The following is a 16,302-nucleotide window of genomic DNA, read 5'->3' on the forward strand; positions in this document are numbered from 1 at the left end:
TATGAACTAACCAGTAGCCCCAGAGCTCATGTCTCTAGCTGTATATGTAGCAGAAAATGGCCTAGTCAGCCATCATTGGGAAAAGAGGCCCCTTGGTCTTGCAAACTTTATATGCCCCAGTACAGGGGAATACCAGGGTCAAGAAATGGGAATGGGTGGGTATGGGAGCAGGGAGGGGAGGGTATAGGTGACTTTTAGGATAGCATTTGAAATGTAAACGAAGAAAATACCTAATAAAATTGGAAAAAGAAAAAAAAGAAATCACTTCTGGATAATAAGTGCAATTGGAGTCACACCTCACTAATTTAATCATAGTCAATGGTCACTTTCCAAATATGAATGTTCTACCATGAATTGATTTGGAGTAAACCATAACTGATTGATTGGCCAAACCTACCCCCATCTCAAAACCGGCCTGTACCTTACAAAGAAAAAGAGAAAAAAATCCATAGAACTTGGCCCAAAGCTAAACCCATTTACTAGAAAGATCACATGGCTTGTCCTTCGCCAGAGTTACTCCCTAGCTACTTCCTCGCAACAGTTAATCAAATATTGGTCTAATTGTTTCAGATGTAGTTTCAGACAGTTTGATTGTATATGGTCTTGCTTCAGAGCACCCACCTGTCAGTTTACAACAGTCATTTAGTTATATGCTTGCCAGGCTAGACCCCATGTCACTTCCTTCCATTTCCTATAAAACCTTGTTTCTAATGAGACTTTGGGGTTGCTCTCCAAAAACCATCTTGTGGGTTAGTGGTGAGTAAGCCCCTACTGCAATTTATAATAAAGAGTCCAATCCTATGTGATTACTCCAGGAATCTCCTTGATGGTGCTTTAGGGTTCATGAATACTTGCTGGCACAACATTACCTCTGCACCTGTTTAATCCTTGACACTGTCTTGATTTCTATAATCCGCCTAGGAATTAGATTTTGTTTTTATTTCAGTCTTCTCCCTGGTAAAAGAAACTCCAATGGCCTCCTCCATTTCTTCTTTCTAATCATAATAGCCTTTACAGCAGGTGAGGGAACAAATGTGGAGCTTCTGCTGGGAATGGAAATTCCTAAAAAGACATTGGCTGTGTACAAAAAAATATCTCTTGAAAGGAGGGTGTGTTTACACAGACTTATAGACAGATTGGAGCTTTCTTCTTTTATTAGATATTTTTTCATTTACATTTCAAATGCTATCCTGAAATCCCCTATATCCTTCCCCCTGGCCTGCTTCCCAACACATCCACTCCACTGTAGAGAGACTTGACTTTTGTACAATCAGAGGCTTATGACATTATCTTAGCCTCTAGAACAACCATCCTTTGGCCCACTCTGTACATGAACTAGTACCTTGTGGAGAGCCGTGCCATGAGCAATCGCATGCCAAGAGTAATCGCCATTATAAGATGGTGCTGGCCTAACTAGTAAACAAGCCTTGTACGCAGGTGCGAGAGTGAACTCATGCCTAGTCACAGCCCATCTTGGGGCGTAGTAATGGGGTGATGGGCGAGCAAGGAATTAGGAGCTGACACGCCACATCAGGTGCTGAAATGCCATGGCTGAGGGCTTTATAAGCTTTCCGGGGTCTGGGTCTTCCCTCCTGAAGAAGCAATAAAGCTTTTGCTGCAGAAGATTCTGGTTGTCCGAGTATGTTCTTGCCGGTGAGAATGATAGCTTGGGACAAGTGGCGCCGAGGAATCCAGGAACTTTATACCATCACAACGGCGCAAGGGAGATCCTCCGTTTGCAGAGCAGAATCAGAACTGCAGGACATTAAGGCTCTGCAAGGTACGTACAGTCTTGAAATTTCTCTAGAGTTAGACACCCTTTTGATTGTTTTCACGGCAATTATTCCTTCACTTTCAGTTTCGTTTTGCTTCCACCGCTGGTATTGCTGACTGGTTCTCAGTGGTGGTCAGGCCTGGACAGCGACCAGTATGGGAATCTCCCACTCTGTAGTAATGGTCTTATGGTTGGTCTTGAAGCAGTGTGGCCTGAAAATCGCCACTAAGACTATAGAGGGATTTGTTAGGGAGATAGAACGTGTGGCACCATGGTATGCTTGCTCAGGGTCATTAATTGTCGCCTCATGGGACAAACTGAAAGGATATCAAGTTAGGGAACAGCAGAATGGCAAACTTAAAGCAGGGACCATGCCATTGTGGAAACTGGTAAGATCCGGTTTAACAGACGAGGATTTTAAGTAAATGGTTGAGGTAGGGCAGAAGATTTTGGACGAAATTCAAGACAGTCTACCAGAGACAGAGCGGGGAGAGAGAGTAAGAGCTGAAAGGAAACAAGGTGCACTGAAGAATGAAGGCCTTTCCCCGGGCCTTGAGCCCGAGGAAAAGAGATATAAGGGACAAAATGCCCTGGGAGAAATTAGAAAAAGGGATGGAAAGGGATAGAAAAGGAGAGATCGAGCTGGAGAGGCACATAAGGAAAGGAGCCTCTACCTGCCATTAGATGAGTTCAAGGCACTAGCTGTCAGTAGCTCAGAATTGGATAAGGAACTTAGCCCCTCTGAGGAAACAGACTTAGAGGAAGAAGCGGCAGGCTATGAGGGAGAAAAATTCAAGCCAGATGAAAGACAAGATAATCAGTCACAGAATAACATAAAAAAAAGCAAAAGTAGCTAGAGACAAATGTCAAATCGCTGTGCGGTCTTTGGGTCTGCAACCTCTGGGTCCTAGTGCACCTCCGCCCTATGTGCAGAGGTATCATTCAGACTCATTCATTTCAAAAGAGGAACAGAGAAAAGTGCAGCAAGCATTCCCAGTCTTTGAAGGCACCGATGGTGGCCGCATTCACGCCCCAGTGGAGTATATACAGATTAAAGAACTTGCGGAGTCAGCCTGTAACTATGGAGTCAATGCCAATTTTACTATAGTGCAAGTCGAAAGGCTTGCAACTCTGGAAATGACCCACGGCGATTGGAGGACTGTAGTGAAAGCTGCATGTCAAGCTTTACAAACTATAGAAGAGGCCTTACAAGATGCTTAATTACAACGCATTGATGAGTCAGAGTCATTTGAATTGTGCATATTAAAAACTGCAGAGTTACCAACAGCAGTTTTATGGCAAAATGGACCCTTATTGTGGGTCCACCCTAATGCTTCCCCTGCAAAAATCATTGAGTGGTATCCTAATGCAGTTGCTCAACTTGCACTTCGGGGGATAAAAGCAGCCATTACTCATTTTGGGAAAGAACCTCATATGCTAATTGTGCCTTATACCTCTGCTTAAGTTCAAACCCTGGCAGCAACAACTAATGATTGGGCAGTCATGGTTGCCTCCTATTCAGGTCAAATTGATAATCATTATCCAAAACATCCAATTTTACAGTTTTCCTTAAGCCAAGCCATAGTGTTTCCAGTAATAACAGCCAAACACCCACTTCCGGATGGGGTAGTAGTATATACAGATGGATCTAAATCTGGTATAGGTGCATATGTAGTAAATGGCCAAGTAACATCTAAACAATAAAGTGAGACATCACCCCAGGTTGTAGAGTGTTTGGTAGTTCTAGAGGTCCTTGAAACTTTTCTGGGACCGCTCAATATTGTATCTGATTCCTTATATGTGGTTAATGCAGTTAATACGCTTGAAGTTGTTGGCTTAATTAGATCCTCTAGCAAGCTTGATCACATTTTTCAGTAAATTCAATCAGCCCTGTTACATAGAAGACATCTTGTGTATATTACTCATGTTAGGGCTCATTCTGGCCTTCCTGGCCTCATATCTCATGGAAATGACTTGGCAGACAAAGCCATTAAAATCGTGGCTGCTGCTCTGTCCTCACAGGCAGAGACTGCAAGGGAGTTTCATAAACGCTTCCATGTGATGGTGGAAACATTACGCTGCTGTTTCCCTTTAACCAGGAAGGATGCTCGTGACATTGTCACCCAATGTCAAAACTGTTGTCAATTTCTGCCTACTCCTCATGTAGGGGTAAACCCCTGAGGCATCAGGCCATTACAGGTCTGGCAAATGGATGTCACTCATATTTCCTCCTTTGGAAGAAATCAATATTTACATGTTTCCATTGACACCTGCTCTGGTGTTATGTTTGCTACACCTTTAACAGGTGAGAAAGCCTCTCATGTTATACAGCACTGTTTAGAAGCATGGAGTGCTTGGGGCAAGCCCACAATTCTTAAAATTGATAATGGGCCAGCATATACCTCTACTAAATTTCAGGAATTTTGTCATCAAATGGATGTTACTCACCTGACTGGCCTTCCTTATAATCCTCAAGGACAAGGCATTGTGGAACGTGCCCACTGTACACTCAAGTCTTATTTTATAAAACAAAAAGGGGGAGTTGATGAGACTCTGCCCTCAGTGCCAAGAGTAGCTGTATCTATGGCACTCTTTACACTTAATTTTTTGAATCTTGATGAGCAAGGTCGCTCTGCAGCTGATCGACATAGCTCAGACCCTGATAGACCAAAAGAAATGGTGCAATGGAAGGATGTCTTATTTGGTCTGTGGAAATGCCCGGATCCTATTTTGATAAGATCCAGGGGAGCTGTTTGTGTTTTTCCACAGAGTGAAGACAACCCATTTTGGCTGCCAGGACAACTCATCCGCAAGATAGTAATCAAGGATGGTGTGGAAGATGCTGACCTCCCGAGGACTGCTCCTGATCCTGACAATGCTGAACTTGTCTCAGGTTCCTAGTATGATGGGCGAACAGAGATGGGCCATTCTCTCGACTTTCCCTAAACCAATGCCAGTTCGCCATGATGCTATGGTTTTTACAAAATTCTTTACTATTAATAAAACATTAGATTTACCATATCTACCCTATGATCCCACCCAAGCACCATTAGGAGAAAATAGCTCTTTATTAGAACAGGGTTCTTCATGTTTTCAAATTAATGGACCAGGAAAATGTATCAACCTCACAGCTCGAGCTTTGACGTGGTTTAATGAGTACTGAGGAGGTTGGGTGAGCACAACCCAAGATATTTCTAATGCAGATATAACCTTTACAAATCGGACCTTCTGGCAGGAGGCAAGTTGGGTTAATGGTACATTTCTACTATCTAACTTTTCAGACAAAGAACGTTCCCAACCAACCAAAAATAGCCCCTCATTGTAGCTTGGAAGATGAAGGGCTGATACTGCCTTGGTCAGATTGTCAATCCTCCATCACTTGTTGGGCAGATCAGAGTAAAACCTTTTCTTTTTCTCCCAACATGATAGATGACCCTGAGAAGGAATTTGTTATGAAAAAGGGACTTTTCATACATGACTTTAGAATGCATCCCTTTCACAAGTTGGTGCTTTGTGGAGTCAATGGCAGTTGTACAGAACTCAATCCTTTGACCTTTATCCAGGGAGGAGCAGTTGGAAAGGCTTTTTTTACTGGCATGTCAAGATTTGCTCAGTATTGGGGAGTACTTGCTGCCTCCCTGGACTTTCATGGATATACTAATACCAGTGTAGAGATCACTGGGTTCAATAAAACTTTGGTAAAGCAGATTGACTATCCACCTACCCCAGTCTGTGTTTACCCCTCTTTCTTGTTTATTCTTTCAAAAGATTCATTTGAAGTCTGTTACAATGATTCTTGTTGGATTTCTCAATGTTGGGATGTAACAAAGGACACCCATGCCATGGTGGCACGGACCCCACGTTGGATCCCTGTTCCGGTGGAAACACCCTCCACCTTATCCCTGTTTCGACAAAAAAGAGATTTTGGCATTACTGCTGCCATAATCATAGCAATTTCAGCCAGTGCAGCTGCCGCTACAGCTGCAGGGTACGCTATGGCTAGTACGGTTCAATCAGGCACAAAATTAAATCAGCTTTCAGCAGATCTAGCTGATGCCATCACTGTCCAAACTTCTGCTGGTACCAAGTTAAAGGGAGGGCTGATGATTTTGAATCAGCGCCTTGACCTGGCGGAGGAACAGATAGGCGTTCTATACCAGATGGCCCAGTTGGGTTGTGAAAGAAAACTGGACGCTCTGCGTATTACCAGTGTACAATATGAAAATTTTACTCATGTAGCTAATCTGTCTAGACAGCTTTCCTTGTATCTTGTAGGAAATTAGTCCGAGGGATTTGATGAGACTCTTGAGGCCCTCAGGGTGGCAATTTTAAAGATCAACTCAATGTGAGTGGACCTGTCATTGACAGAGGGCCTCTCCTCCAGGATTTCATCTGCATTTTCTTATTTTAAGGAATGGGTGGGGGTAGGTTTATTTGGTGTTGCCACCTGCTGTGGACTAGTGTTCATGCTCTGGTTGGTTTGCAAGCTCAGAACCCAACAAATGACAAGGTTGTGAAAGCTCAAGCACTTGCTGCCATTGAGCAAGGGGACTCCTCCGAAATCTGGCTATCTATGCTCAAGAATTAGTTGACATTGGTGGCTGGCCTCTTTTGTAGAGTTCGCCATAGGTCATTTAGTAGTTACTGTCACATAGCACTACGGTTACGGTATCCAGGGACAGGCAACTTTCCTCATGCACAGATCAATCTAAGACACGGGGCCCGGTGGCAATAGGGTTACCCTATGACAGGAAAGGCTGTGACATTAGAGGAACGACCTAAGACAGGAGCCACAGCGGATGGACATAATTACACAGACCTAGTCCAGCCTCATTTTAATAAAATAAAAAGGGGGAGTTGTGTAGAACCATGCTGCGAGCAATCAAGTGCCATGAGTAATCTCCATTATAAGATGGCGCTGGCCTCCACTGTGCCTAACTAGTAAACAAGCCTTGTATGCAGGTGCGAGAGTGAACTCACGCCTAGTCACAGCCCATCTCCGGGCATAGTAATGGGGTGATGTGCGAGCAATGAATCAGGAGCTGACACACCACATCAGGTACTGAAACGCCATGGCTGAGGGCTATGTAAGCAACGCCATTTTCCGGGATCTGGGTCTTCCCTCCTGAAGAAGCAATAAAGCTTTTGCTGCAGAAGATTCCGGTTGTCTGATTGTGTTCTTGCCGGCGAGAATGATAGCTTGGGACAGTACCTCATGGTACTAGATTTAAAAAATAATAAAAAAAATTTTTAGAAGCCATTAATTGAAATTAACACCTTGTGATAATAAGTAAATAAAACCGATTAGACACTATTAAATTAGCAGAATACTAGCTCTCAGCAATCTATGACCTAAGAATGTCATCAGATAACATCTTGGGGTTATAAGCAGGCTTCTATGCCTTAGTACCTCTCTATACTCTCTAGAGTATACCTCTCTAGTAAACACAACCAATGCATTTTAAATTTGCCTTGATTTATAAATTTAAACAAATTTTCTTTGTTCTGTAAAAGTATAAAACTTTATAAACTATGTCCATATCAGAACACAGAATTGTACAGTAACCTCAATTTGTTCCTGGATCATAATCATTTTGAGATGAGAGCTATGTCTTTTATAGGCCCTACTATCTTCTAAAACAAAAATCCCAAAATCCTAGGATTCTGAAAACAAGTACAGATCAAGTTTTCAACCCCACTAAGAATTAAATCTTAGCCATAATTCCATCAACCACTTAACATCCATCAGCCCATATTTTACCTGGAAAGTCATGATGCATTTGATGTCTCCAGGGTTTATTGTCAATTCAGAAACAGTATCCTTGAAAATCAGGTAGTTTATTTTTACTCAGTATATCATCACTTAAGTAAAAAATGGAGGTTCTTCTTGATAGTAACAAGAAAGGGGCTGTGAGTAAAACTCTTGCTCCAAACTTTCTAATGCGTATGCTAAGAATTGAACTTGAGTCCTTTGAGAGAGAGTAAGAGCTCCTAACAACTAAGCAAACTCTCTCTTACCAGGGCAATTAGGTTTCAAACAGTGAATCCATGGAAATATAATAAATACCATGACATTAAAAGTTTCTTATCAACACTAAACAAAGGGATCTTAGGCGTCCCCTTATCCTTTTCCATAGATCATCTTCTAAGAAATGCTTCAACAAACTCTTGGTACTATTCACTCACTTTGGATGCTATATGAAATATATTAATCCTTCAGCCTCTTCTACTGGGTCAAGATCATCAGTGGCTTAGACTTCTTCTCAGGTACCTTTTAATCAGCAAACCTATTTCTCAAGGCCCTAGGGAGCTTTTGGTCCAGGGATATCCATTTACCAATCCGAATTGCAAAAAAGCACTGCAAGGATGCAGATGCTCTCTGTGACCCCTTCATATTTTCAAAACCAGCAGCATCTGAGTGACTAATATAGTACCAAGTTCAGCTGTCAGACCAAGGTGCAACATTGGCTGTGTCTGGAACACAGCTTCTGTTTGCTGACTCCCGGGAAACCCTTTCAAGAAGATTTGAAATCAACTATGATAGTCTCTTCTCAATCACCACTAATTTCTTAACTCCCATTAACAAGAATCAAGTATTCCAGTGAAGTAAAGGTTTCATTTTAGTTCTGGTGTCTTGTTAATACCCAGCTTAGCAGAACTGCTGAATGTACGTATAAAATCAAAAGTCCCTGATAGAATCTTTGAATTTCCCTCTGAAAATTCAAAAGCCAGGCTTCCATTGTCTGCACTGGTCTCTATATGCTTAGCTTCCAAGTTCCTACAGAATAGTTCACTGAGATCTCGAAACCCAATGGCTTTTCTTTTCTTTTAAATTATTTTATTTGTTTACAGTCCAAATCTTGCCCCCTTTCCTGATTTCTCCTCCCAGAATTCTTCAACACATCCCCCTTCCCCATTGCCTCTGAAAAGGTGCTCACCTACCCCAACCCACCCACTCCCCCCCACACCACTGCCCCTCACCCCCATCACACACCTACCTTCCCCCACTTCACCACTCCCCACCACCATTCCCTTCCCTGGTACATCAAGTCTCTACAGAATTAAGCACATCCTCTCCCACAGAAGCCAGACAAGGCATATGTGCTACACATGTGCCAAAGGCTGACACTAACCTGTGTATGCTCTTATGTTGATGGCTTAGACTCAGGGAGCTCCCAGGAACATGGATTAGTTGATACTGCTATTCTTCCAATGAGGTTGCCATCCTCTTCAGCTCCTTTAATCTTTCCCCTAACTCTTCTATAGGGGTCACAAACCTCAATACAATGATTGGTTACATCAGCACCTGTCTCAGTCAGCTGCTGGTAGAGCATCTCAGAGGACAGCCATGCTATGCTCCTGTCTGCAAGCATAACATAGCATCAGTAATGGTTTCAGGGTTTGGGGGCTGCTCAGGGGATAGATCACAAGTTGGGCTGGTCAATAAATGTCCTTTTCTTCAGTCTCTGCTTCATTTTTGTCCCTGCATTTCCTTTATACAGGAACAATTCTGGGTCAAAAATTTTGAAGGTGGGTGGGTAGCACCATCCCTCCACTGGGGGCCTTGTCTATCTACTGGAGGTGGTCTTTTCTGCTTCTATCTTCCCACTGTTGAGTATTTTGGCTAAGGTCATTCCCATTAAGTCCTGGGAGACTCTCACATCCCATGTCTGGGCTATATAGATGTGCTCCTGCCCCCCCCATTCCCAGCTGCATATTTCCACATTATCCTGGCCCTCTGGTCCTTTCTCACACCCCCATACCTCATCCTGCCCCCTTTCTGATCCACTACCTAGGTCCCGTCCTCCTTCTGCTTCCCATGATTATATTGTTACCCCTTCTAAGCGGGATTGAAGCATCCTCAGGCCTTCCTTCTAAGATCAACACGTGGCAAAGGGGATCTCATGACTTCTTGAAAAGCTTCTGTAAGGCAAATATATATGAGTACACTGTAGCGTTCTTCATATACACCAGAAGTGGGCATCAGATCCCATTACAGATCCCATGTGGTTGCTTGACTTGAACTGAGGACCTCTGGAAAGTAGTCATAGCTCTTAATCACTTATTCAATATGAGAAAACAGCAACCTACAGATTGGGAAAAGCTCTTCATAAACCCTACATCCAATAGAGGGCTAATATCCAAACTATATATAGAATTAAAGAAGTTAGATTCAAAATAAAAAATAACTCAACCAAAAAATAGCATATAGGACAAAGCAGAGAATTCTCAACATAGGATTCTCCAACAGCTAAGAAGCACTTAAAGAAATGCTCATTGTTTTTAATAGCTGAGTAGTATTCCATTGTGTGTATGCAACACGTTTTCTGTATCCATTCTTCTGTTGAGGGCCATCTGGGTTCTTGAAATTCTTAGGGATGGATCTGGAGGATATCATCCTGAGTGAGGTAACCAAATCTCAAAAGAACTTACATGATATGCACTCACTGATAAGTGTATATTCGACCAGAAACTGAGTACCCAAGATACAATTGGCAAAACACATGAAACTCAAGAAGAAGGAATACCAAAGTGTGGATATGTCAGTCCTTCTTAGAAGGGGAAACAAAATACCCATGGAAGGAGTTACAGAGACAAAGTTTGGTGCTGAGACTGAAGGAAGGACAATCTGGTGACTCCCCACCCAGGGATTCATCCCATAAATAGCCACCAAACGGAGACATTATTGCATATGCTAGCAAGATTTTGCTGACAGAACCCTGATATAGCTGTCTCTTGTGAGGCTATGCCAGTGCCTGGCAAATACAGAAGTGGATGCTCATAGTCATCTATTGGTTGGAACACAGGGCCCCCAATGGAGCAACTAGAGAAAGTACCCAAGGAGCTTAAGGGGTCTGCAACCCTATAGGAGGAACAACAATATGAATTAACCAGTACCCCCAGAGCTCATGTCTCTAGCTGCATATGTAGCAGAAGATGGCCTAGTCATCCATCATTGGGAGGAGAGGCCCTTGGTCTTGTGAAGATTATGTGCCCCAGCATAGGGGAATGCCAGGGCCAGAAAGCAGGAGTGGGTGGGATGGGGAGCAGGGCAGGGGGAGGCTATAGGGGACTTTCGGGATAGCATTTGAAATGTAAGTGAAGAAAACATCTAATAAAAAATTTGCAAAAAAAGAAGAAGAAGAAGAAGAAGAAGAAGAAGAAGAAGAAGAAGAAGAAGAAGGAGGAGGAGGAGGAGGAGGAGGAGGAGGAGGAGGAGGAGGAGGAGGAGAAGAAGAAAGAAGAAGAAGAAGAAGAAGAAGAAGAAGAAGAAGAAGAAGAAGAAGAAGAAGAAGAAGAAGAAGAAGAAGAAGAAACGTTCAACATCCTTAGCCATCAGGGAAATGTAAATCAAAATAGCTCTGAGATTCAAACTTACACCAATCACAACGGCTATGACCAAAAACTCAAGTGATAGAAGATGCTGGCAAGGATATGTGAGAAAGAACACTCCATTGCTGGTGGGACTGTAATCTGGTATGACCACTCTGGAAATGAATCCAGCATTCCTCAGAAAATTGGCAATAACTTTTCATGAAGCCCTAGCTATACTACTCCTGGGCATATACCCAAAAGATCCTCCATTATGCCTCCATAAAAAGTGTTCAGCTATGTTCATAGCAGCCTTATTCATAATAGCCAAAAACTGGAAACAACCCAGATGTCCCTCAACAAAAATATGGATAAAGAAAATGTGGTTCATTAACACAGTGGAATACTATTCACATATTAAAAACGAAGACAACATAAAATTTGAAGACAAATGGATCGAACTAGAAAATATCATCCTGAGTGCGGTAACCCAAACTCAAAATGGTATATACTCACTGATAAGTGGTTATAAGCCAAAGAGTACACAACACCCATTATACAACTCACAGAATGTATGAAGGTTAAATCAGTTGATTTTTAATACACAAGTCCAAAATTTTTCCACAATCCTCCCCGAAGCCCATGGTCAGGTCTCTCCAAGGAATAATAAATTATCTTAATATCAATTTGACTTAGGCTTAGTTTTGCTGTGATGAATACCATGATCAAAAGCAAGCTAGGAGGAAAGCTTATACTTTCATAAGTTAGTACTTTTTTGGCAAAGGTCAGGAAAGAATTTCAAACAGAACAGAAACCTGTAGGTATTAGCCAATATAGTGACTATGGAAGGGTGCTGCTTACCTGGCTTGCTAGATGTGGCTTGCTTAGCCTTTTTATTTTAGAACCCAGAACCAGTAGCACAGGGATGGCACTACTCAACTCCTGCATCAATCACTCATAGTATCATACAGTTTTGCTTACAGGTAAAACTTAAGGAGATAATTTTTCTTTGTCCTTTTTAAAATTAATTTATTCCCTTTATATCCCAATCACAATCCTCCTCACTCTGATTCATTTTCTTTCTTCTTTTTTTAAATTTCCTTTTTCTTAATTTATTTTTTACACTCTATATTCCATTCCCTGCTCCTGCATCCACTGTCCTACTGTTCCACATCCCATACCTCCTCCCCTCCCCACTATGTCCACTTGGATGTTCCCCCCCCACCTGACCCTTAAACTCCCTGGGGCCTCCAGTCTCTTGAGGGTTAGGTACATCATCTCTGAATGAACACAGACCTGGAAGTCCTCTACTGTATGTGTGTTGGTGGCCGCATATCAGGTGGTGTATGCCGTCTGTTTGGTGGTCCTGTGTTTGAGAGATCTCTGGAGTCCAGATTAGTTGAGATTGCTGATCCTCCTGCAGGATCACCCTTCTCCTCAGCTTCTTTCAGCCTTCTCTAATTAACCACATGGGTCAGCTACTTCTGTTCATTGGTTGGGTGCAAATATCTGAATCTTACTCTTTCAGCTGCTTGCTGTGTTTTTGGAGGGCAGTTATGATAGATCCCTTTTTATGAGCACTCCATAGCCTCACTAATAGTGTCAGGCCTTGGGACCTCCTCTTGAGCTGCATCCAGCTTTGGGCCTGTCACTGGAACTTCTTTTCTTCAGGTTCCTCTCCATCTCCATCCTTGTAATTCTTTCAGACAGGAACAATTATGGGTCAGAGATGTGACTGTGGGATTCATTTTCTTAATTGAATTTTTCTCCTGTCACATGACTTTAGCTTGTGTCAAGTTGACATAAAACTATCTAGAACATAGATCTACTGTCATTCTTTGAATAGATATCTAGTAATGTGGTAGGGATTAATTATACCATGCCTACTTATAGCTTCCTCTTTTTCAAATTTACTCTAAATGAAATGGCATGTCCCCTTCTGAGAGACTCTCCGTGATTCTGACATCCTTAACATGCTCTCCAGTTATTCAAATTCCAGAAAGGAAATGTTAGAACCAAGACCACATACTGCTCATTTCACATTCATATATAGCCATCTCATTTCCATTCTTATGGATTATGGTATACTTGTTGTAAAAAGAAGCGATAGAATTAGAGGGAAAAGAATGGAAAGAAAGACAGAGTAGGAGGATGGAGGTAGGGAAGGAGAGACGAGAGAGAGTCGAGGAGAGAGAGAGAGAGAGAGAGAGAGAGAGAGAGAGAGAGAGAGAGAGAGAGAGAGAGAGAGAGAGAGAGAGATCTTTTGAAGACGTCCCAAGAGCTCAAGTTCCAACAGAAAGGAAAGTATCCTAATTCTACCTCCAGAAGTTTACAAGCCTAAGACACACTTCCTATTGTGTATTGAAATCACCTACTGTAAACAAATTGATGTTAATCTGTGTCATTTAATCCAGTTGTAAAATTTCTTTAATATGGAACTGGGTGCCACTGAGTATGACATATATTTGTTTAGGACCGTACTGTATTCTTTTTTAAAAAAATATTTTTTTATTATTTTCTTCATTTACATTTCAAATGCTATCCCCTTTCCTAGTTTCCTCCTGAAAATCCTCTATCTGTTCCCCTCTCCCCCTGCTCCCCAACCTACCCACTCGTGCTTCCTGGCCCTGGCATTTCCCCGTACTGGGGCGTAGAATCTTTGCAAGACCAAGGGTCTCTCCTCCCATTGATGGCCGAGGAGGCTATCTGCTACATATGCAGCTAGAGACATGAGGTCCACCATATGTTTTCTTTGATGGGTGGTTTAGTTCCAGGGAGCTCTGGAGGTATTGGTTAGTTTATATTGTTGTTCCTCCTCAAGTGTTCCATGGACTAGAATGAAATACCCCTTTTTATCTCTTCTAATTAGTTTTAGTTCAAAGTCTATTTTTATCAGAAGTTAGCATAGTACCACCGGATTTCTTCCTGGTTTTATTGGATTACATTTTTCCATTCTTTTATTCTAAGGTGGTGACTATATTTACAACTGACTTTTTTTTTCCCTAGAGGCAGCAGATAAACTTGTTTCTTAATCCATTCATTTAGTCTGTAACTTTTGAATGGAGAACTGAGACCATTTATAGTACAATGTTGTTGAAACATGTGTTTAAGTTCAGGTCATTGTGTTGTTTATTTTTAGTGTTGTGTTCTCAGTGGTACTTGGTCTTTTACTAGTGATGGCTTCATATTTTTTTAGTCTCTGTTATGCTTATTCCTCTCTTCTGTGCAAAATAATGCTACTTGTCTTACCTTAGGTTAGATTTGTTGAATATAAATTTTTTTTGTATGTCTATGTTCTGGAAATTTATTTTTCTTCTTTCATCATTGCAGCAGATTACTTGGTATATTATTTTACATAGACTGCCATTTAGCATGGGAGATGCACTGCTGTGTGCTCTTCTGTGTGTGAAAGTTTACCTGGAGAAATCAGCTCTTCCAACTCAACCATTTTCTTCTAATTTGGAAAGTTCATTTTTCCATTTAATGGGTTTTATTTATTTGTGACTTAACAGTTTTTCTCTTAGAACTAGAAATCCAGTTTTTAGTTCTGTATATTTAGTGTTTTCTCTATAAGATGCATGGAAATTTTTTTATTCTACTCTTGTTTTTTTTATGTGGTCTCTGTGTTTCTTGTATTATATAGGTCTGTCTTTGGGGTGGTTTATTTTATGATCTTATTGAATGCCTTGTGTTTGCATTGATTTGGGATTATTTTCCATCACCTGTGCCTATTACTTGAAATTTGACTTATTTCATTGTGTCCTACATACAGAATACTTTTTAGACATGTACTCTATGAACTGAGCTATATCCCAGGTCCACAGCCCAGTTTCTCCTGAAAATACAGTTACATGTTCTCACTTCTATCTGCTCTGTAAGAAACATTTCTCTCCTAAGTGTGTTTGGAGGAGGTGACATTTTCTTAATTTTATCAAAAGAGCTGTTAATTTCTAGGTGAGATCATAAAGCCATTGTCAATTATGTATGGAACTGACCATAAATGATTTAGAAGAACAAAGGATACCATGGAGGAATCTGAAATGTTTTTCTGTTTCTCTTAAGTGGGTATGAATGTTGTTACTACTGTTTTGTTCACACGAACTGGGATCAATTAATCTACACAGACAGATGTGGCCTCCAGAGAATAGCTCACATGTGGGAAATTCAAAGCTCAGCTGTTCCTACTCTACTGTTTTCTTGGGATTAGGAAAGTTCACTTTTGCATTTGAACATAGCATTTCCTAACAACCTCAAGGTCAGAACTGCCTTCTCCAGATGACATAACTATGGGTCTAGAGGGAGATGAGCTGATAACATCTCTTCCTTATAACTACTTCTTAGGGCCTCATTCTACAAGGATGTTTGTCAATGGCCAATCTGGTGAGTGTTCTTTTTCTTTTCATTATACTGAGAGCTGATTATAGGGGGTAGAATAGGAACAGGATTCTGTAATAAATGATTATAGAATTCTCTGCTTAGAATATTACTTTTGAGCTATACAGTACAATAAGCATTCAACGGATGCTTGTAGACATGAATGTGTCAGTGTAACAATATATAAAAGAACATAGATTTATCTTAATGTGATCTCTAATTGCATATGCTACAGTAGAAGGGGCTATTGGAAAGGCGATAGGGCCTAGCGGAAGGATGGATAGAGAAATAGGAAAGGCTAATGGGTGAAGGTAATCAATGGTTAATATGTATTGAACAAACATGCCCTGAAAACCATCACTTTTTTACAATGAATGTATATGGGTGTACCTGTAAAAGTAGGTCCAGATGCAATATTTTAAGGAGCATGTCTGACATAGGATTCTCCAGAGTTTGCACTCTAATAATTCTAAGAATGTGGTTCTACCTAGGTATTGCCAAATGTGCTAGATTTCTATTCCTGTAACAGAACACTGAAATACCTTAGAGGGTGATAAAGAAACACCCTTATTGATATGCAGGATTACCTTCATAGCATTAAATTATCTTTAATTGTATTTTGTATTTTCTCATTTTACTACTTTTGTCACGATAACTGGCTGTATGCATTAAGTGTAAGAACCTTAAGCTAGGAATATACAACAAATATTAACTTATTTAGAATTTATCAGAAATTTTACAATTTGGTAATTTGCATATAATTTAGAAATTCTTAGGAAAGATTCTACTCGTGGCCTAGGAAAAACTTAAGGCATTGTTAGCATTATATAATAAGTTCTTTT

Source organism: Mus caroli, unplaced genomic scaffold (assembly GCF_978045245.1).
Source record: "Mus caroli unplaced genomic scaffold, Mus_caroli_1 scaffold_7, whole genome shotgun sequence".
In the NCBI taxonomy this organism is placed as follows: Eukaryota; Metazoa; Chordata; class Mammalia; order Rodentia; family Muridae; genus Mus; species Mus caroli.